Raw genomic sequence first — 23,772 nt, forward strand, 5'->3', positions numbered from 1 at the left:
TAAAGTTTGGAAGGTAGGAGACGAGGTACTGGCCGAAGTGAAGCTGTGAGGATGGGGCGTGAGTCGTGCTTGTGTAGCTCAGTCGGTAGAGCACTTGCCCGCGAAAGGCAAAGGTCCCGAGTTCGAGTCTCGGTCCGGCACACCGTTTCAATCTGCCAGAAAGTTTCATATCCGAGAAAGTCTGAGCGCCGACGAGAGCAGGTCTAGACAATCCGACAAAGTGTTTGCCTGTCAAGAGTGGTGATTTGGGTGAAGGTGATGGTCCGGGTCCCTAGCGAGTGGAGAAATGGTGCGAGCAGGGGCGGTACTCGAGTGACCTCGGCCCCCAGCACCGGGCGGGCGGTGGGCGGCGCTGGGAGAGAGAGATGGAGACACTCGAGGGAGGGAGGGAGGGAGGCTGGGTGGGGGGAGGCGGCGCGCCGGAGTCCGCCTGCGCGGCAGTCCGGCGACCGCGGCCGCGACGCTCCGACCGGCCACCAGCCACGGGCAGCCTCTGCCGCATACAGCGCACGCAGGTAGGAGGGTCCGCGCGCGCGCTCTCACACCTGCTACCTGCTACAGCGCACTCGGCGGCCGGTGCGGCGCGGCGCAGAGCCTCCCAGCGTCGCAGTCCCGGCCGGCGCTCCTCAGTTTCGGTTTATCTACCTAACAGCGGGCAGCTGGTCCGAGCGCGCGCGCACCCACACACGTACTTCTCAGTGCAGTGCAGAGGAAGGTGCTACAGGTTCTCGTCCAGTTGTTCTCTTGTGAAGTGAACTAAGTCCCCGTGACACATTCGCCGGTGCGCCGAACACTTCCTACATCGGTACTGTTAAAGTTTCCACCCTACGTGAAAACTCGTTTATACAACAATTCGGAAAATCTCCGATTTTCTAAATGGTGTCAAGGTATTATCTATTTAAATTCCTGTACAGTTGCCCATTTGGAGAGGCTGTGATTCCAGAATTATTCCTTTTTTCCCTTCCTCTCTAGGACATTTAATAGTTTTAATTCAAAGAAAACTATTTTTTTAATTCTGTAGAGTATAGTTTGCTGATGCCATTCTCTCCCTTTATATCCCGTACGATGTGGTATGTCCAAAACTTCCCTTCATCAAGCGTGTTTTCTGTGCATTATGGGATATATATAAGACAAGAAGATACACGTAATCGAAAGGTATTTTCAAATACATCGTTATCTGTAGGGAAACTTACATTTACAAAGCTGCGCCTGTATATACTGGGTGTCCCATTTACCCAAATAACTGTTTGTCCAGATGCAAATTACAAAATGTTTCAAGCAAATGTTGTTTAGCCGTCAGGGGGACATCAATCAGCATGATTGCCTTCGATGTAGCTTTGTTTTTTACAAAGATATCAACAGCGGTAAGACTTTTTAAATGGCACTCTGTATTTTTTATTCGGTAATTCATCTCCTCTCCTAAAGACCTATCCAAAAATGTATCGCAGTGTACCACTCACTGAAACACAACGTTATTAATTACATAACACAGCACTGACGTTGACGCTCCGAGCGCTTAGTGCAGGTACTCGGGGTAATGAATCACATCCACGTGCTGTCGTTGACAGAGGACACATGTAAACATAAGTAGAATGCACACGCGTCATTCCGTCAACCATCGTCAGCTGAAGAGTTGTGTGAGTACAATGTACACCAATGGAGAGAAGGTAGAAATTACAGTAACTGCAATACTGTTTTCTTATGTACGGATACATCTAGTACAGTAGTTTAGTCCTTTTAAGTACTGTTGTGTAGAGTAGGCATACAATAAAGGCTGTCCTTCCTACAAACTGCATCGACATAACGCTTCCTTTATTATTATTGTTGTTGTTGTTGTTGTTGTTGTTGAAGGTAGGCGAAATGCTACGCAAGGAGCGGAACTGTACAGAGAGCGATATCCTGACAAGAACCAACCTTCCCGACGGATGTTTTCTCGTCTTGTTGCGACGCTTCGGGGAACGGGAATTTTCAACCCACGACAACGCAACCGTCGTAGCACTCGCACAGACGAAGACAGACGAAGCTGCCGAAGTTATTGTTCTGCTTCCGTTGCTATGAATCCACATGTGAGCACACGGCAGCTTGAACATGAGGTTGGCATTCCTAAAACCAGTGTACATCGTATTCTTACACGTCACCGGTTCCATCCTTACCATGTACACCTACACCAAGAATTGCATGGGGATGATTTCCAGACTCGTGTACGGATCAGTCAGTGGGCACAGCAGCAAATCCTCGCCAGCGTGAACTTCTTCTCCAATGTTCTATTTACCGATGAATGTTACTTCTCAAACAAAGGACAGATAATGTGGTGTCACCGCCAGACACCACACTTGCTAGGTGGTAGCCTTTAAATCGGCCGCGGTCCGGCAGTATACGTCGGACCCGCGTGTCGCCACCATCAGTGATTGCAGACCGAGCGCCGCCACACGGCAGGTCTAGAGAGACTTCCTAGCACTCGCCCCAGTTGTACAGCCGACTTTGCTAGCGATGGTTCACTGACAAGTTGCGCTCTCATTTGCCGAGACGATAGTTAACATAGCCTTCATCTACGTCGTTTGCTACGACCTAGCAAGGCGCCATTATCATTTGCTATTTATCTTGTGATGCATGTACCGTCAGACCGATGATCACCAATTATGGAATAAAGTTAAGTATTCCAGAAGCTACGTACTATTTTTGCTACTATAAAGACCTTGTCATTTTCCAGACCTCACGCCATCCTGCGTGAGCTTAAACGTGTGCCTTTCGGCTATCTCATAGTGGCTTGGCTGTCTTGCCAAGTCACAACAGATAAATACAAGGAAGATGCATTATTGGTCTAGCGACAACCCACAAGGGAGTAGACAGGTGGAACATCAGCGTCAATGGAGTGTTAACGTCTGGTGTGGGATACTTGGTACTGCAATTATTGGCCCTTATTTCATCAATGGTAGTCTAAACGGCACAGCGCATGCCAACTTCCTCAGACGAACTCTTCCTCCTCTTCTGGATGAAGTGCTGCTAAGAACCAGAAATGTGGTATCAACACGATGGATGTCCAGCAGATAATGCCTCACGTGCTAGTCGTGTTTTGAAGCGAAGGTATCCTGCCAGGTGGATTGGTCGAGGAGGAACATTTACTTGGCCTGCTGGGTCTCCTGATTTAAATCCTCTGGACTTTTTTCTTTGGGGATGCATTAAAAACTTTGTGTATTGCCATATTCCAACAACTCTAGCGGCAGGAAACACTGCAAGCAGTAAATAATTCTTTCATTCAACGAGTGCACCAGTGTATCGGTGTCCAGCGTCACCACTTCGAGCACCTTTGAATGTTCTACTCCTGGGCAACGGTACAGGAGAGTTAAAGTCAATTTTGTGTTATGTTTTTATTTGGTTTTCATTTGTTTTCTGACAACTCCAGCAAGAGGACGAGTTTGTAATTCCGGGCTCAGTGTTGTGTTATGTAATTAATAACGTTGAGTTTCAGTGAATGGTACACTGTGATACATTTTTGAATAGGTATTTAGGAGAGGAAATTGATTACCGAATAAAAATTACAAGGTGCCATTTAAAAAAGTCATACCGCTGTTCATATCTTTGTAAAGAACAAAGCTACAACGAAGACAGTCTTGCTGATTGATGTCCCCCTGACGGGTAAAGAATATTTCCTTCAATTTTTTTTTTTTAATTTTCATCTGGACAAATAGTTATTTAGGGTGGTCAAGATATGTGGGACACCCTGTATATTGAAATAAAGCCATAAATGCACGATACCAATGCAGTAGATAACACTGCATACATCAGGCATAAACGTCATAATACACGGACAACGCAGTTCATAATGGAAACGAAACGCCCCGTGCAAGAATGAAATAAAAGAAAATCGTGACTGCCAGCTGCAAAAATTTATTTTGTAAACCAAAAAAGCCATTCTTTCTATATTTGCAGGCTTTCACCAACCATTTATGACGGAAAAAATAAAAACATTTCATTTATCACTTTCAGCTTCGTTCTGCAGCCATCATAAGCTCAGTGCGATAAGATGACAACGCTTGCGCGGGTATATAACGAGACTTGTTATGTTGCAACAATGACCAGTGTCAGTGAAACAAAGTGTACGAATATTAATTTTATAAAATTGTTTTGTATTCGTATCCTCTGTACAAGCTACCTACACCTTAATTCTGCCACTTGTTCCTAAATCTTATGTTTGTTTGTATCGACCACTGTCTGAAGCCACTCTAAATAGCAGAAATTGAAAATACCTCTTCAGTTGTCTTTATATTCACATGAACGGTTTCGGACTGTTAAAAGCCCATCTTCAGGTGTCGTAGCTGTGCTGCGTTCCCCGAGCGCCGCGTGTACCAGGCGCAGTGTGCTGCCTATGAGCGCAGAGCACCGGTAATGTGAAAATAAAGTAATTTACAACTGAAGTGATACTTTCAACCTCTGCTATAATACTCAGTTGCGGATGTTCTTCCACCAGGACAGTTTGCATTCTAAATAAGTGAACAACTAAATAAAAATTGGGCTGTAGACCGCAGCTGAAACTGATCATTGAAAAACAAAGATAGTCGTCGCAATGAGGTGCAATACAAGAAGTTGCAAGTAGTTAGTTTTTTTTATATACTTGTCTTTGACGGCACTCGGCACAGTTCTACTACTGTGATACTGAATTCACTAAATTTCTTCTCTTTTGTCTTGTGTAAATGCGGGCGTCTGCTAACAAACAATGCGCAAGTTAATTCATCTTTATAACTTCTCTGAAAACATTGAGCTTTTACATCGTGAGGTTCGTGCACATTTTGCATTGCACGTGGTGCGTATTTCATTTCAAAGTGAACCGAAATAATAAATTTGATTATCAAGTGTAACAGAGCAAAACATTTTTGAGAAATAACGATGACATGTCTCGAAACTAAATATTTATAGTTTTGGTTTTCTTTGTTAAATTTCCTCGATGCGACGGACGTTAATGCATGTTGAAGTAAAAAGAACGGTGTACATTTTTTTTGATGAAACATCGTTTTTCGTGTGACGTGTGTTATTTATCATAAACCAAAATTACGTACCATCCATTGATGTCTTGTAAAACGAGTACCATATTTCGTCTCCTGTGGTAGAGCATCTATCGCTACTCCCCTACGATGTGTGACCACTTCCTAGGGCCATATGTGGAGTCATATGAAAAATCACGGATGCAGCGCTTTTCTCGGACGTTGTAGATCAATAGTGCGCCTGAATATTTGTGATAGCAACTGCTCGACAATGTGAATTATATTACTAATACTTTTTCGAATTCCTCAGAAGGTAGCGATGTCTGGTATTCAGCCGCCGCCTTGGCCAGGGTTATGAATTGTTCCAGGATCAAGAAAAAGCGGCAATCGATTAGTATCTGGAAACACGGAAAAAAGAACGTTAACACAGTAAACATGCTGTGGAATTTTCCCGTTACTAGTGCAATTACTAATAACAATATCAACAGACTTCAGCGGCACCACCTCGTCCACGCATCCTAATGGTACAGCAAATGCGATGTGCGTGCTCCTAGAAAGTTATACAGTTGGGGCAATCTAGTGATTCAGCATTGACTGGAGTACGCTAATGTGGAATATTAACTGCCACTATACCCTGAAGTTCCAAACAGAAACGGAGGAAGTGTGAGAAGATCTCTGCTATGTCGCGGTACTCATAGTTTGCTAATAGATGCTCTTCTTATAATTCCAAACCTCTGTTAACGTCTTCTATACACTTTTCCTCATACGTTCAACGTCCATCTCACAAAGCCAAAGACTTCTGGTTTCAACAACTTTTCAACGTGCCATACATAAATCGTGGCCAGCTTTACCGGTCATTGGTCACTAATGGCGCAAACATGTTTATTAGGTTTACATTACATCCGCGAAATATTAATTTTGAAAACGGTAAGAACGGAGGTTAGAATTTAATGTACGGTCTACGACGAGGTGATTAGAGACAGAGCACGAGGTCAGTGAAGGGGAAAAGACACGGATGTGTTGTTTTTCATTTCTCCAGAAAACTCTAAGTTACTTAAAACTTTATGACGTTACATTCTTCTAGAGCACACCTAGGAAGGACGTTTCTTTGCAAAACAATTTTTCAATGCTTAAAGTTCATTTAATACTTACTGTGGTTCTCTTCCATCAAACTATTCTGAAGTAGAAATCTTTGTTTCCCAGAAAAAAAATACTTTACTCGTGTCAATATACAGAGTTATAGTATCAGCGAATTCTTTCGTATCTAGTGTGGCTCAGTTTTGTTGACAGGCGCATACGTATGTATGTCTTTACTGTACAGTAAATTTCAAAGTTTATTTTACGGTGACCGAATACTTACCATTCAATATTTTTGGTAGGAATACAAATTCCTACATTATCCCTAACCGTGAGTTATACTCTTCTACTTTCTGGTGTGTTTGTAGAGTACGTTTCCATTTAAATAGAGAAGTATTTTGTGAATTTGGATAAACGACTGCTGTTTGCGACAATATGAACATTTGTGGTGGACCGCGACTCGATAACGGGTTTTCCGCTTATCGCGAGTTTTGGGCGCGCAGTCCGGCACCGCGCGACTGCTACGGTCGCAGGTTCGAATCCTGCCTCGGGCATGGATGTGTGTGATGTCCTTAGGTTGCTTAGGTTTAAGTAGTTCTAAGTTCTAGGGGACTGATGACCACAGCTGTTAAGTCCCATAGTGCTCTGAGCCATTTGAACCATTTTTGCTTATCGCGACCGTTGGCTTAACAACTTCGGTTGCCTGAACATGTCTCGAGGACTGACCCAAGCTTCCGTATGCCACGAAATCCACAATACTTACGCTCGCAAAGTTTGTGATTCCCGCACAGGGAGAGACAAATTTTTTATCGACCTATTAGCCTGTCGATGCGTGTATACATCACTGATGCTCAAAATGTCTGTTTTCACACAGTGTCCTTCAGACATGCTTGTGTGTTTGAAGGACAAATGCATATGGACACTGAATAAAAACAGACTTCATAACTATCAATGATGTAGGTGAAATGTGTATCTCTGACTTGTGGATGACTGGCAACTTCTCGTGCGGTTTGATGTTGATATTGAGTTGTCAAGGTTGATTATCGAAGTGAAGGACAAAGATACGGTGTAGTACGGTGGCCGGAACGTAGGTTATTTCTGTAGAATAGCAGAGTTCAGACAACCACTTGATACCGACGGCCGCTGAGGAACAGTTTCATCCACTCTCAGTACGCGAGACACCACAGAGAGGTTTCCTGCTACACCAACCTGAAACCGTGATGGTGTAACTCCGTGTGGTAGCCCAAAATTCTAAAGCAGAAATTATCGTCTCCAAACATGACGAATACTGGTGGGTAAGTATCTTAATGCAACAGTCACCTTCGAATCTAGTGTCAACCTACAAACGGACTTTAGTCACAGCGGCGACAAAAGAGGTCCTACATCCATTAAGCGAAGCATAATTTTCAGATTTCAAAGTATATTTTTTTCTCTGTTTATGTTGGCGTTTAGTTTTATGGCCATACAGCCATTCACAATTTACACGTATCAACATTGGTCAGTTATATGTGTCCAATGCTATACACACACTAACTACAATATTACTGTAACACTGGAAACAAAAATCATTTAGAAATAAAAGGTGTAATCCCATACAGTTAGAGTAAAGCTCACTGTAATTTGCACTGCAGTGTGTACGCCCAATTCATTGTCTTCCCTTCTGCGTACGCTTTAAGCCCGAAGTGCGATAAATATCTTCATTTTTGTTGTTTTCCACCATGATGTTAGTTCAAAAATGGCTCTGAGCACTATGGGACTTAACATCTATGGTCATCAGTCCCCTAGAATTTAGAACTACTTAAACCTAACTAACCTAAGGACATCACACAACATCCAGTCATCACGAGGCAGAGAAAATCCCTGACCCGCCGGGAATCGAACCCGGAATCCCGGGCATGATGGTGGTACCTGAGGTATGCGGTAGTGGCCCACTAGTGAGCCGGAGATGATATGCAGTACGAGACCACAAGCGAACCCGGCAACTGCAAGCTGTCACAATCAATATGGAAATCAACTGAAACGTACAATAACGTCGCATTTGAGAGAGAGTTCAGCTACCCAAAACCGAGACTTGATTTTAGATACAAGTACCCTTCGATAACGGCATCATTCATCTGCTGACACTGTATCGACTTGATTTTGTCTTCCCACATTTCATTCAACGGCGACAATATATCTTTTCTTCTACTTTTTAGACAGACGTATAAACGTATCAGAAAAGAATTTTTAAACATTTGACCACCAAATATCTGTGGTGTTCTTAAAAAATCGAGTGAAGTAATAGGCTTTTGCTCTTGGTTTAGATATTCTCGAAACCATCCGGACTTGCAAATTCGGTCAGACATTGGTTGTGTCACGTGGTGTGGCGTTTAATTAAGCGTCTACATCTACAGACATACTCCGAAAGTCAACGTAAGGTGCTTGGAAAAGGATGTCTTGTACAACGTCTAGTCATTTACTTTCCTATTCCAGCGACGAATAGAGCGAGGGAGAAAAGACTGACTATAAGCCTCCGTACGAATCCTAATTTCTCTTATCTTCGTTGTCCTTAAGCGAAATGTACTTTGGCGGCAGTATAATCGTTCTGCATTCAGCATCAAATGCCAGTTCTCTAAAATTTGTCAATAGTATTCTGCGAGAAGAACGTCCTCTTCCCTCCAATGATTCCCTCTGATTTCACCAAGCATCTGCGCACACTCCCATGTTGATCGAAGTTACAGGTAGGAAATTTAGCAGGCCGCCTGTAAACTGCTTCGATATCTTCCGTTAATCTGACCTGCTGCGATCGCAAACAGTGAAACAGTATTCAAGTATGGGTCGCACTAGTATTCAACATGTGGTCTGCATTATTGAAGAGATACACTTTCTTAAAATTCTTCCAATAAACTGGACTATTCACCTTCGCTATCGGAAGCCTTTCGTACTCGTTGGATTTCATGTCGTTTTGCAACGTCTAGATATTTAATCGACATGACTTTGTCATGCAGTCCATTACTAATGCTGTAATTCGAATATTAAGGGATTGTTTTCCAGTCCATCTGCATTAACTTACAATTTTCTACATTTAGAGAAGGCTGCTTTTCATGAAACCGACTAGAAATTTTGTCTAATTCATCGTGAATCCTCCCACCGCGAGTCGACGACACCTTCCACGAACTACATCAGCAGCAAACAGCCGTACATTGCTGCTCTCCTATCCGTTAGAAGATTTATATACAGAGAGAGAATACGAGCGGTACAATGATACTTGCATGGGGCACTTCTTACGACACCCTTGTCTCTGATGATGTGGTCGATGTAGATGAATGATCGAAGAATCTTAATTAGGGAGTGCTGCGTATACGTCAGTCCGTTTCTGTCTCTTCTAATTTCATCGCGATTTATTCACAAGATAAAGAGTGCTTGATCAAATCTTGTGGTTGTGAAATCAGGACTGGTGATAAAAAGCATTTAACGTAGCTATTAGTGAAATTTAAGAAGGCGCGACGGTTTCGATCCACTGAAATGAAGCATTTTGAGACCGGGCATGGCTGTGAATGAAATGAACGCTCATTATTTAAAATAGCTTTCATTTATGTAAACAGACAGTCATAACTAGAGAAATAATCGGAGACAGAAATCGTAAAATCGTATTTACATTGCACTGCAGTGTAGCGATTCTCAATTCTAATATCTCGACTGTGTTATTAGTCAGCTCGTTGGCGAGGGTATAGTTTTTTCGGCATTAGGCCACATTATTGAGGCGTCTTCTTTATCGGTTTCCTACGTGATCATTTGTAATTCCGTTGAGATGTCTGTTTGTCGGTTAAACGCTGCTGAGTTCTGACGGAGATTCCAAAGGTTTTCATACGGCGGGAACAGCGGAGGAATTAATTCATCAACATACAACACACCTCGACGTGTAATCACCGTTAATCTTTTGGCGTACGAACGTCGCTATATTTTTCCGCTCTTTCTTTCAAGCGAACAGCATGTTAACTTCTGTATTTCAGTTCGCGTGTGTAATTACCTCGCTGTATTTCATATGAATAGGGGAAAATATCTCATTGCGGACACTTAACGTTTTTCATTACGGACACTTAACGATTTAGTTTCTGTTTCTATTCCACTTCCTTTCTTGTTAGATTTATTAACAGGAGTCAGTCTTCCCAAGATGCCTTCTTCATTAGACGGTGAAGGAGATTTTTAAAAAATATTAAAATCCGAATTTTTATCTCTTTTCTTCTTGGTGTTGTGTGATTGCTTGTACGATACTTGCGTCTTTATGGAGCAATTAATATGTTTTCTGTGTAAAAAAAATTGTGATTTTTAATTGTGTCTTAGAGTGGATACAGACTGATTCGTATCTCTTTGTGCTGAATAAACCAAAGTACGACATTCTCCACAGAAACCAGCACTGGTGCGGTTGGCACGCTCTTGGCGCACGGTGTTCTAAAAGCAACTGCTAGTGGCGATGAAGTAGATTTCATGTTTATAGACTATCAGATAATTACAGCAAACTACGTTCGTGCAAGATGTCTACCCAGATTCACAACTAGATAGAGGACTTCATGCAATATAGCGCGTCATGTGGCCCAACTCTGACAATCAGCCATAGGCACGTAAGTTAATCACGACATGTCTTCGATAAAGTTTATGACACATATCTTAGCGAACGGAAAAATGATCCTGCCGGAGCACAATAACGACGAATATATATAAAAGGACTCTAACATGAAAATCAGGGTACCAAATGTCTCGTTCTACGGTCCTCAGCACTTTTAAAAAAATTCCTAAAATTTTCGCGAATGAACATATTCGCGCTGTCTTTGATATGCAACTTACCTATCCGTCCCATAAGCTCCCCTAACTGTAACTCGCTCACACACACACACACACACACACACACACACACACACTACTCCACCGCTGTAAGTCTCAGATGCCCACTCCCTCTGCCTTGACCATTCTCACTGACTCATTCAGCCCAACTCATTGTTATTATCTCTTTACATCTCTCTGACAGTGTACCCTGCCTCTCACAGTCATAATCTCCTTCATTCTCTGATACTATTGCCGTGTCCTTTGACTGTCACAGTCCATCTCTTGCTCTCTCTTACTGCTACTTCATTCCATCCAGCTGCTGATGTTCCCTCTGTCACGAGCTCTATCTTCCATGTAGTCATTGCCATAGACTCTCATTATCACTGGCTCCCACCCAGTTACACTTTCTCTTTTCTCTTTTCTCCTCTCGCATTGTCTTCTTCACACTTTTCCTAGCACAGTTCTGTCGCTGTCAGCTATGTTTCATTACCACTGTGCCTCTCTTTCTCTCACACTCCCATTTTCAAGGTTAACCGAGAGCGGCATGTTAGGAATACATCGTAAGAACTATAGCCATTGGCTGTGTATAACCGTCTAGGAATCCGTGCCTGTGTTTTGGTTAAAAAAAAAAATTAGACACATTTCTTGACAAAGGATACAGATTTTTGAAAACAGTAAGATGGGACGTCTATATAGAAGCCTACAGAATATATCGTAAAAATTTGAGCAATTTCCTGACGGTATTTATTATTTGAATTTCGCCTCATGTCGGATTTTACGAGTGGAAGCAGGGTAACTCTGAACCTTTGTAGCTTGCTAAAGTATAAAGATACAAAAAATATACAAGTGTCTTCGAGATCGTTGTCGCAGGATCTGGCAAAAATTACAAACATTTGCTGTGCATAGCCGTCTTGGAATCCGCAGTCGGCTTTGGTACCCAAAAACCTTACTTTTTTGGAGTTTTTCTACAATGAATGAGGAATTTTGGAAATGGAATGATAGCGCTTCTTGATAAAGTCGTAGAGAATATACCGTTAAAATTTGAGCAATCTGCTACTGTTATTCATTATTTAGATATCGCCTCACATCAAATTTTACGAGCGTATTGCACTTGTACAACTAGAGTAACTTTGAACCTCTGTACCTCGGTAACCGATAAAGATATAAAGATAATTTTCATATTTTTTTGCGATCAGGAAGTTAGAAATATATCGTAAAAATTTGAGCCATTTGCTGTGAATATCCAATTTGGAATCCGCGGCTCGGTTTTGGTACCCAAAAACGATGTTTTTCTGGTTCCTCAGGAACCGTCCATTGACTAAATGGTGTCTCCGAAAGCCTCTTCAGCCACACTGCAGACAACACCTAATGCAGAAAGAACGAGCTGGTTTGCTCCGTTTGTCTAAGCTTAATGAAGTCTGCATTATTCATATTTTGACCCTGGACTATAGGACAGTTACTGTAAGACAAACCTTCCGCTGGGTATAAAAACGGTCCCTAGTCCGAGGACTATCCAAAATACTTGACCCTATCTTTCTACCATCAATAGGATGTGAGTTGTGAGTATCTTTTCTATGTACAGGGCTTGGGATCATTTTCGCTAGCGCGCGCTATCACATGCGTACCTGTCCTTCAAATTTGCCCTCCAGACAATTACAAAAACAGCCCGAGATTTAGCTATGTCGCTTGCATTTTCCGTTTCCGCTTGAACACCGCTTGTCCATTTGCCATCGAGTTGAACGACGTAAGTGTGGCACCCCACTTACAGGCAATGCGGAAATTACGTTGCTGCCTCATTTTACGACCCACTTCCTGCGCTCGGTTTCCACTGCTTGCCGTGGGTGGAGGAGAACTGGTTGTGGCTGTGAGCATGTCGTCGGTAAAAGCGGTATTCAGACCCCCATCTGGTGACCGTAGTTTACTTTTCAGCCCTTCTGTAGGATCACTGTTGGCGAGCTACGGGGCACTTCCTTTAAGCCTCTTCCCTCCCTCTGTCCCGACTCAACCGTGATCCAAGTCCGCGACAATGCAGAAGACGTTAATTTTCAACATTCTGTCACTTACAGAACTATCGAAACCAAGTAACGTGCAGAGTCTCAGCGTACTGCATTGCAACATATTACAGTAGTTAGCTGTCTCTGCTGCGTAGCCCAGTGCTATGTCTGTGAACGCATACAAAACAGCGATGTTCTGTAGCAGTAAAGAAGAGTATTCACTTTTTATTTATACCTATTTTCTTTGTATTTCCACATCCCTACTCCACACGCCACCTTGCGGTATGTGGCTTAGCCCCCCTAGTCTGTTTCATTCACCCAAAATACTGTATGGGAAGCAGGAGCGTCGCTAGGCGTCCATTTGACCTCTACTTTTCCTGTCGTGGTATTTTCATGAACGCATACAGCAGACGCATATCTCTCCGTGGAATTTCAACAGTAAACCCCACCGTGATATATCTTTGTAAGATCCTCGCGGATGCTAAACAATTTGGTCCTCCCTGCGAGTTCTCTGCCTTCTATCAAATTAACCTGTTAAGAGTCCCTGAAGAATTAGCAATACTCAAACCTAATTCATACAAGTGTTTTGTGAACCACTTTTGTCGTCTATGAATTATATTTCCTCAAGATTTCTCCAATCAGCCAGCAACTGCTTTTCATTACAGTTTAAGTGGGTGCTTGCTCCTAGGTACTCTGTAGTTCTTACGGTCGCCAAAAGCGTAATCAGTGGGGCCCTTCGCTTATTTTTGTAATGTTGTGGCATTGATTTAAGTTCGGGGTTACAAAGCGTCATAACGTGCTTATAATTTTGTAAGAGGTAACTCAGCTGCTATGAACTTGTTAACATCATAATACAAAGTTAAGTCGAATAATGCACAGTTAGTATCGCTGTGTACTTCAAACCAATTGCATTATAGTAAGTAATGCATGAATGACCAACGGCCTTGCCACGCTGGTAACACCGGTTCCTGCTCGAGTACTAGCCGGCACGATAGTTCAGCAGGTTTGGCGAGAGGGCTGGCTGCCCTTCGTAATAAAACAACTGAGTGAAATATAACAATGAACTTGGAGGATTGTTGTAGGACTTTCACCCAGACCATACTACGAGAATACTGAGAACACTGACGATCAAAGTGAAGGTGAAAATAGAAAAAATGGATACTGCAGCTAAAGAAAGTTCTTCTTCTTCATGTGCCGTCTCCTCTAAGAAGGTTGGCTGTCATCATGGCAATTTCTGATCTTGATTTGGCTGATCTAAGGAGTTCTGACGTTGAACAGTTGTACCAATTTTTTAAATTGTCAATCCAGGATGTCCGTCTTCTACCCCTCGTTCTCTTCCCACAAATTTTCCCTTCTAGTATTATTTGCAATATTTTGTAATTTACTCCCCTAATAACATGGCCTAAATATTGTAGCTTCCTTACTTTAATAGTTTTAATTAATTCTTTTTCCTTTCCCATTCTTCTTAGGACATCTTGATTAGTAATCCTCGACACCCAACTAATTCTAAGTATTCTTCTATATGCCCACATTTCAAAAGCTTCTAAACTGTTCATGTCCTTCTTTTTCAATGTCCACGCTTCCATTCCGTATAATAATTTTGAGAATACATAGCATCTTAGCAACCTCATTTTTATGTTTAAACAAATGTCTCTCGAACAGAATGCATTTTTCATCTTATTAAAGATACTTCTGGCCTGTCCTACTCTCGATTTAATTTCTTCTGAGCTTTCAATCTCCTCATTTACAATTGTTCCGAGATATTTAAATTTACGTACTTGATCGACTCTTTCCCTATTGATTGTAAGATTTTCTTGTTGGTGTGTTTTAGATATCACCATGAACTTAGTCTTGCTTACGTTAAGAGTCAAGCCAAATTCTTCACTTTTTTCTGCGACTTTGTCAAGAAGTAATTGTAGATCTTTGAGGTTTCCAGCTAGTAGTGCAGTGTCATCAGCAAACCTAACATTGTTAATGTTTAGCCCATTCACTTTAATGCCAGCTATTTCATCTGATAGAGCTGCCTGGATTATGTCTTCTGAATACATATTAAACAATAAGGGTGAGAGAACGCAACCTTGTCTCACACCCCTCTTTATTTCTATATCATTCGATAACTCATTTTCTACCTTCACGGTTGCGGTTTGATTGTAGTAGAGGTTATATATAATGCGGATGTCTTTCTTATCAAGTGTTTTCTTTTCTAACAATTCTATGAGATGATCATGACGAACTTTGTCAAATGCTTTATTATAATCCAGGAAGCACACATATAGTGGCTGGTTAACCTCCATACATCGTTGCGCTAATATGTTAAAAGCAAACAATGCTTCTCTTGTACCGAGGGAACTTCTAAAACCGAATTGTGTTTCACTTATACCTTCTTCTACTTTTTTGTATATTCGTTGGTGTATAACTTTTAGAAATATCTTTAAGGTGTGACTCATTAAGCTTATTGTATGGTGATCATTACAAGTTTTGGCATTAGCCTTTTTGGGTAATGTAACAAAGGTAGATGTCAACCAATCCCTAGGAATAATTCCCGAATTATAAATATAATTAAACAATTGTACAAATATATCTATATGGTCTATTCCTATGAGTTTCAGGATGTCATTTGGTATCTTATCCGGTCCAGGGGCTTTTCATGTCTTTGATTTGTTGATAACATGTAATATTTCTTCTTTCGATATGCTTGGTCCTCATTCTCTGATCATGTTATCATAAAATTTTTGATCTTTTCTTGTATCTTCAAATAGTTCTTTGACATATTCTGTCCACCTGTCCAGTTTACCTTTAACATCAGGAATTATTTTGTCATTTTTATCTAACAATAAACTTGTACTTTTCTTTTTATTAAGTCCAGCTAAATCTTTAACTTTTTTGTGTAAGTTGAAACTATCATGTCTTGTTTCATAACTCTCAATTTCAGAGCATTGTTCCTTGTACCATTCTTCTTTTGCTCGCCGTGTTTCTTTTCGTATTTCTGCATGTAATATTTTATACTCACTTTCATCTCTATTTTTAAGTATTCTTCTTTGTTCCATCAATTGTAATATCTTCTCTGTCATCCACTTCTTTTTCATGTTGTCGTGTTTGGTCGCCATTGTGTTTTTACATGCATTATTTAATGTGTCTTTTATAAGTTCCCATTTGCCATCAATGTCTTCTGTTTGATTATTCTTTATCCTAACTAATTCCTCATTAATCTCTTCAGAAGTCTTTTGTTTAGTCAAGGGGTCTCTTAGAATAGTTGTATTTATATAGTCCTTCTTTTGTTTCTTTTGTATGGCTTTCAGTTTCACATGGAACTTTGCTACTAAAAGGTTATGATCAGAAAATATATCAGCTCCTGGATATGTTTTCACACCATGAATAGAATTTTTGTACCTCTTGTTTATAAGTATGAAATCAATTTGATTTCTGCAAACTTCTTCATTACAGTCTCTTGGTGATTTCCAAGTATAAAGTCTTCGTTTAGGGAGTTTAAAAAATGTGTTTGTAATAGACAGATTGTTTCCCTGGCAAAATTGTGACAGCAAATCCCCTCTTTCATTTCTTGTTCCTAAACCAAAAGGTCCAATAAGATCACCTTCACTTCCTTCACCTATTTTGGCATTAAAATCTCGCATGATGATAATAATGTCTCTGCTTTTTGAGGTTCCTATTGCTTGTGTTAATTCTTCATAAAATTTTTCTATTTCTTCTTGGTCTTTGTCGGCTGTTGGAGCATAGATTTGGATTAAATTAATATTTGTTTGTTTCGTTTGTAAATGTAGACTGATTACTCTATCTGAGATTGGTAAAATGCTTTTGACAGATTTACTAGCATACTCATCTAAAATTATTCCTACCCCATTCCTGTGCTGGCTATCAGAATTTCCCGAGTAATATACTTTCATGTTGTCAATGGTCATTTCTCCTGAGTCAGGCCATCTTGTTTCACTTACACCCAAAATGTTAATTTTTAGGCGTTTCATTTCTTGTATAACATTATTTACTTTGCCTGGTTGGTATAATGATCTTACATTCCAAGTTGCTATTGTTGCATTATTTTTGTATTTACTTGTGGCATTGTTCAAGGCTCTCCCCCCCGGAGATCCGAGTGGGGGAGTTGAAACTCCGGATAATTTGACATTGAACCCTGCCATGATGAGTTTTCCTGGGGATATCCATTGTATCTTTAATGCTGTGGTTTCCCGTTGCCTTCAGCATCCTATGCCGTTGACCACCCTTGGTGATTCTTCCGTCTTTAGGAGTGATTTCTCACTCCAAGGACAAGAGGGTGCCCTTGCTCTATCAACTCATCCGCCCTCTAGAAGGTCGTTGACTTAGTAGAGGGTTCTCCTTATCCCGGGAGAAACTCGGTCGCCAGAGCCTCGTTAGCGTAGCAGGGGATACCACGTGCCGGAGAGGTTGACATTTGTGTGGGAGAGGCTATTGGTGACGCATCCCACACCTTACTGCAGCTAAAGAAAGTTAAGCCCGGCTAATACTTGGATGGGTGACCGTCCGGTGAAAATCGGCTGCAGTTCGTTTCAAGGACGCGTAAGTAGCCCAAGTGGCTTCCAATTTAAAGAGTTGCACAAGGCCGACGTGCAGCACAACATTTTTTTTGGGTATGGATTAACTTAATCCTCTGCGGCATCGTTGAGATATATCTACGGTTTACCACTAAGAGTCTGAAGTTTCAACGTTCACTCGCTCTCACGGAACTTGCTTGGATACGGATCACCCGTAAAACGAAGGCGTTACCTTCTGCTCTGTCAACTCGGTTGTAGTTTCTTCTTTGCGGCTGCGTAAGAGAGAACTGCATCGAGCGTGACATTGGCGTTTTTTCTTTAATGTATTTGTTCTGTAGTCAGAGCTCTGCAGCCGTCGTTAGAATGTCAGTCTTCAAGAAGTCGACCAATGCTCTGATGATAACTTTAAAGTTTTTACTATTACTGTTTGTGATAAAAATATCATTGTAGTAGGTGTGGCTGATTCATTAACCAAAATCACATTCTTTGAACCACTTTGTTTGACAAACAACAGAGGTTGTTTAGGAGTGGACTTACGCGCATAATACTGATTTTTGAAATGTTGTAAGCAGGCTTTAACGGGAAACTTAGCATCTATCTTAGAGCAGTTTATGGTTCACGATTTTCAGCATGTCCGTGATGCTCTCCCGTGAGAGGAAAAAACCTGTGTCCATGTGTTGTAAAGATAACACCACCTGTTGGTTTATTAATAGGGAACCGGTCTCGGTGTTTTGGAACACCTTTTTCCAGACCTTCTATGAATCTAGGTGATCGAATTTATAACGGGTATCATCATATGTTTTGAGGAGAAGTCCAAGAAGGCGTCCGCAGACTTTTTTTATCGTGTGTTTTGCTGACTGCTCCAAATATTGTTTCGGACGAAGTGCTCGCTGAGCCTTCTCGGCGTCGTTAGGCGCTCTTTAGAGTTCGCCGGCTCCGGCACGACGCGATTTCACGGAATCAGCAGAGTCTGCTAACCGGCCGTCCAGCGTCCTTCCTCTAACCCAGTAGCTTGTTACAGGGATTCGTAATAAGAAAACCTTAAGGTTGAGTATCTGTAAGCGGAGAGATATCTTAGAAGCGAATCAGGAACTCTGATTCTGCTCGTCCTGCCACCTTTCACGTGGAGCAGGGGAGTGGATGTTAGGCAGTACGCAATGCTTACTAACGCCGCGAGTGTGTACACGCTGCCGCCTCTCAGGGGCGTAACCAGCATTTGGCTGTATTCACATGACGGAAACCTGACGCGCGTTTTCGAGTCGGCTGTTTGGATATCACGTGCAACTTACAACCGACCACATGAGCGAGCATTAACGTGTACGCAGAGTCTCTAGACGCAGACAAACTCCTGTTGACACGCGGTTAAAAAGTTAGATAGCGATCGTTCGCTGTTCAGTACACCCCGCGTTTCCATCGTGACGGGCCGTATTTTACGTGAGTGTCTCTTACTTTTTTTTGTTGAACGTAGAGCAAAATGACTGAAACCGTAGGTGAGAATACTGACATCCAGCTATAAAGAGACGAAGTAGAAAAAGGCCAGTAATTTTAAAAAGAAAGTCGGAGTCGTATAAATATTAACAATTTTGAGATGACGAGCTCGGGAAGAAATGGGTTTTCCCTTGTGTGAAGGAAGTGACAAGAAAAAAATATAGGTAAGAGAAACTCTATCGTTAACAATTACACATTCGTTCGTATCACGTGGTATGTATGTTGAAATCTGTCTTCGTTAGAAAAATTCTTGGTAAATTTAGCCCGAACTTTATTCGCTGACGAAGTGGGTCGTCAATTATGGGTAGCATTTATACTTGTGACATTTACGTCTAAGATCTCTTCCTGAGTAAATACATTTATCATTCCAACATAGTTGTGAAGTACTGTAGTCGGTTTCATGATGTGTTCAGCACAAGTCACACCGACATCTAATCGGTGATGTAACATTCTCACTATCACACGCTATACCAAATGTGCACTCAGCATACCTAAATATAAACTTAGTCGATAGTAAAGTAATAATTCGTTCAGAAATCAGCTTCTTTGCGCCATACAGTCTGATTAAATTTCTGATCAGCCCAAATATTTCATCACCTACAATGACGTAAAGAAGTGTCATGTGGTGATTTTCTATTAAAGATTTTTGTTTCGCCATGTACAAGGATTTGCCATTGAGTTTCTCAAATAGAACGCAACCACTGAAACTTCCAGAATTGCTATCGTTTCCATAAGCGCGAATGACTACGCAGTCAAAACGGCTGTCGGAGTCGTATATCGCCAACAGCACTGTAGTCCGTTTGAAATTACCTTATGGCAATTAGCGACCAATGACTGAACTGCGGCAGACAAGGTGTTTTGCAACCCTGAACTTAAACTCATTCCCTACGCTAATCACAACCTTGTGATACGTAATGTATCTGAGAAAACGTAAGTCAACGATCTGTGGCAGCACTAACATCACGATGGCTTAGCACGCGGCGATTAAAAGTAACCTCTACAACCAAACTCATTGCAGAAAAAATTCAGTTTGAGCGCTAAAAGCAAACCCTAATTTCTCTCTATCATTGGCCACCTGCAACTACCTTCACACTGGCTACGTGAGCCATCACGTTAACAACCGATGAGCAGTCGTCGTTCGCACTTGCTTGCAGATTATAGGCGACACAGGCAGATTCTAAACAAAAATGGAATGATGGGAAGAAAAATAAGAGCAAATAAGCAATAAGGTGATGAAAATGGCACGGCAAAGAATTAGAAATTAAAAAAAATTGCATCCAAACAAATTAACTGAGTAAATATAATAATCAAACTTATTTATTGGATTTATAAATGAAAATATTCGATGTTATTGATGAGAATCGAACCTACGACCCTAAAATGCATTTTATAACATACTTTATTGCTGTTAAATCTCACTTTATGGAAATTCGGTTTCACACGATGTTCTGCAAAGCTTATCCAATGTAATCCGATTTCTGTGGTTACCATAACTGTATATGTGACGCTGAATCGCGTCTTGTGCGGAAGTATCCAGTAACATTTGATTAGTGCTGTGTATGAAACGTATTTATTTCGTTAGCATCGTGTGTGTGTGTGTGTGTGTGTGTGTGTGTGTGTGTGTGTGTGTGTGTGTGTGTGTGTGTGTGTGTTGTGTGTATGTTGTTATGATGTGTGATGAAGTAAGCTTCATGGTTAGGGAACTAAACACATGGAGAAAGAATGAAGGACAAGGAATTGGAAGTGCATTGACCAATTGTTGTGGCAGTTTGCAACTGTGAACGTTTTGGGCGTGCATTTGAGCACTGTGAGTGGAAGGAACCATCTCCAACGCGTGAAGTGTCAACTAACAAGTAATTTTAATCGGTCTGTATGGATAAAAATATCTGTGAATTATGAGAAGTATGTCCTAGATTATTAATGCTGACATGTTTACCAGCAAGAGCACCGATGCAATAACGATGCACCATTGTATTTTCTTCAAATCGTTAAAATATTTCCTCTTTCTTTATCTAATGTTAGCAATACGATCCATTTTAGTTACCTCCAGATAACTATGCATACTAGACGAATTATCCCAGATATTCAGAGATTTCTCTGCGCAATGTTCTACTGTAACTTAATATACTGGTATGCTGCAGGTCCCACAATAAAGAAACTTATCTCAGACTTCAAGAAGAATATAATAATTCCAATCCCAAAGAAAGCAGGTGCCGACAGATGTGAAAATTACCGAACAATCAGTTTAATAAGTCACGGATGCAAGATACTAACGAGAATTCTTTACAGACGAATGGAGAAACTGGTAGAAGCCGACCTCGGGGAAGATCAGTTTGGATTCCGTAGAAATATTGGAACACATGAGGCAATACTGACCCTACTACTTATTTTAGAAGCTAGATTAAGAAAAGGCAAACCTACGTTCCTAGCATTTGTAGACTTAGAGAAAGCTATTGACAATGTTGATTGGAATACTTCTCTTTCAAATTCTGAAGGTGGCAGGGGTAAAATACAGGGAGCGAAAGGCTATTTACAGTTTGTACAGAAACCAAATGGCAGTTATAAATGTCGAGGGACATGAAAGGGAGGCAGTGGTTGGGAAGGGAGTGAGACAGGGTTGTAGCCTCTCCCCGATGTTATTCAATCTGTATCTTGACCAAGCAGTGAAGGAAACAAAAGAAAAATTCGGAGTAGATATTGAAATCCATGGAGAATAAATAAAAACTTTGAGGTCCGCCGATGTCATTATAATTCTGTCAGAGACAGCAAAGGACTTGGAAGAGCAGTGAACGGAATAGGTGGTGTCTTGAAAGGAGGATATGAGATGAACATCAATAAAAGCAAAACGAGGATAATGGAATGTAGTCAAATGAAGTCGGGTGATGCTGAGGGAATTAGATTAGGAAATGAGGCACTTAAAGTAGTGAAGGAGTTTTGCTATTTGGTGAGCAAAATAACTGATGATGGTCAAAGTAGAGAGGATATAAAATGTAGACTGGCAATGGCAAGGAAAGCGTTTCTGAAGAAGAGAATTTTATTAACGTCGAGTATAGATTTAAGTGTCAGGAAGTCGTTTCTGAAAGTATTTGTATGGAGCGTAGCCATGTATGGAGGTGAAACATGGACTATAACTAGTTTGAACAATAAGAGAATAGAAGCTTTCGAAATGTGGTGCTAAGAAGAATGCTGAAGATTAGATGGGTAGATCATATAACTAATGAGGAGGTATTGAATAGGACTGGCGAGAAGAGGAGTTTGTGGCAAAACTTGACTAGAAGAAGGGATCGTTTGGTAGGACATGTTCTGAGGCATCAAGGGATCACCAATTTAGTATTGGAGGGAATCGTGGAGCGTAAAAAGCGTATAGGGAGACCAGGAGGTGAATACATTAAACAGATTCAGAAGGATGTAGGCTGCAGTAGGTACTGGGAGATGAAGAAACTTGCACAGAATAGAGTAGCATGGAGAGCTGCATCAAACCAGACTCAGGACTGAAGACCACAACAACAACAACAACAACAACATCTCAGATATAGTCGATTTCCCAGTTTTACGCACCTAGTGTAGCTCCAGCGCTGGATAGTCGCGTGCAGGTTATGAGAAACAGAGTACGAGAGACCGCAGCGCCTAAAGCGCTCTGCCGCTGGCCATCCGAACTCTCTTGAAACTCGACGGCACGTTAGCGTGATCCACGGCTCTTTACGCCTGCCCTTAGCCCCAAGCGACGCCTCGTGTCAGCGGAACCGAAAGAGCACTTTTTTATTTCCAAAAACAGCTGTTTTCCGTGACGTAATCTAACCAGTAGTCACCGAACTACTGCCACCGGGCAGGATCCTGCACGCCATGTCAGTTCGTCCCGCCCACCGACAGTATACAAATTTCATTAATAAAACCTGCGGAACACGAAACGTTGTGCTACAATTTAAATTTTAGCATTGTGTTTAGAATACTACATCTCAACACGTGTTGAGTTCTCCTGTCTGCTATGTGCTATGCTGCTTTATTACTTCGACGATCGCGGCTCGGTTTCCACAGTCCGCGCGCTGTGTTCATACACTGTATCATTCTTGAGCAAGCGTTCTTTTGGGAACACTTAGACATTTATTGTGTACCGAAACGAGTGCTTTTTTTTTTTTTTTTTTGAGATATTGATATTGAATTCTGTGACTGGCTTATAACACAGCAGTAATGGTGCTCAGCTACGGTAAATTACTGTTTCGTTGTTACAAGCTCGGTATGAAATACATGCTTTTCTCATTAAAAAAATTACAGTTGATCCACAGCTGTCAGATCCCACCTGTCTATATAAGTTGTTATTTATGGTGAACTGAACTTGAAACTTCATGGAAAGGATAACCTCGACTGTGATCTCTGCAGGACGAACACAGGATTCCGGAGAAAACTGTCATTCGTTGTAGCACAACTAGAATTAAAAAAGTTTTCACATTTTCGGTGTATCAAGTTGCTTTGTAGCTTCCTGACAGATTAAAACTGTGTGTCCGACCGATACTCAAACTCGGGACCTTTGCCTTTCGCGGGCAAGTGCTCTACCATCTGAGCTACCGAAGCACGACTCGCGGCCGGTCCTCACAGCTTTACTTCTGCCAGTATCTCGTCTCCTACCTTCCAAACTTTACAGAAGCTCTCCTGCGAACCTTGCAGAACTAGCACTCTTGAAAGAAAGGATACTGCTAGTCTCGGTCGGGCACACCGTTTTAATCTGCCAGGAAGTTTCATATCAGCGCACACTCCGCTGCAGAGTGAAAATCTCATTCTGGAAACATCCCCCAGGCTGTGTCTAAGCCATGTCTCCGCAGTATCCTTTCTTTCAGGGGTGCTAGTTCTGCAAGGTTCGCAGGACAGCTTCTGTAAAGTTTGGAAGGTAGGAGACCAGATACTGGCAGAAGT

At 41.5% G+C, this 23,772-nt stretch overlaps 1 protein-coding gene across 1 annotated transcript in view; it reads left to right on the top strand.

Moving 5' to 3' along the window:
* The first annotated feature begins 443 nt into the window (after window positions 1-443).
* The window catches only part of LOC124622745 (zinc finger protein 74-like), a 559,769-nt gene continuing 536,440 nt past the window's right edge, over window positions 444-23,772 (top strand). Inside the window, exon 1 of the mRNA XM_047148535.1 lies at window positions 444-515. The gene's annotated coding sequence lies outside the window, so the exon portion shown is untranslated. The remainder of the gene's footprint in view (window positions 516-23,772) is intronic.

The sequence above is a fragment of the Schistocerca americana genome, chromosome 7 (assembly GCF_021461395.2).
Source record: "Schistocerca americana isolate TAMUIC-IGC-003095 chromosome 7, iqSchAmer2.1, whole genome shotgun sequence".
NCBI lineage: Eukaryota > Metazoa > Arthropoda > Insecta > Orthoptera > Acrididae > Schistocerca > Schistocerca americana.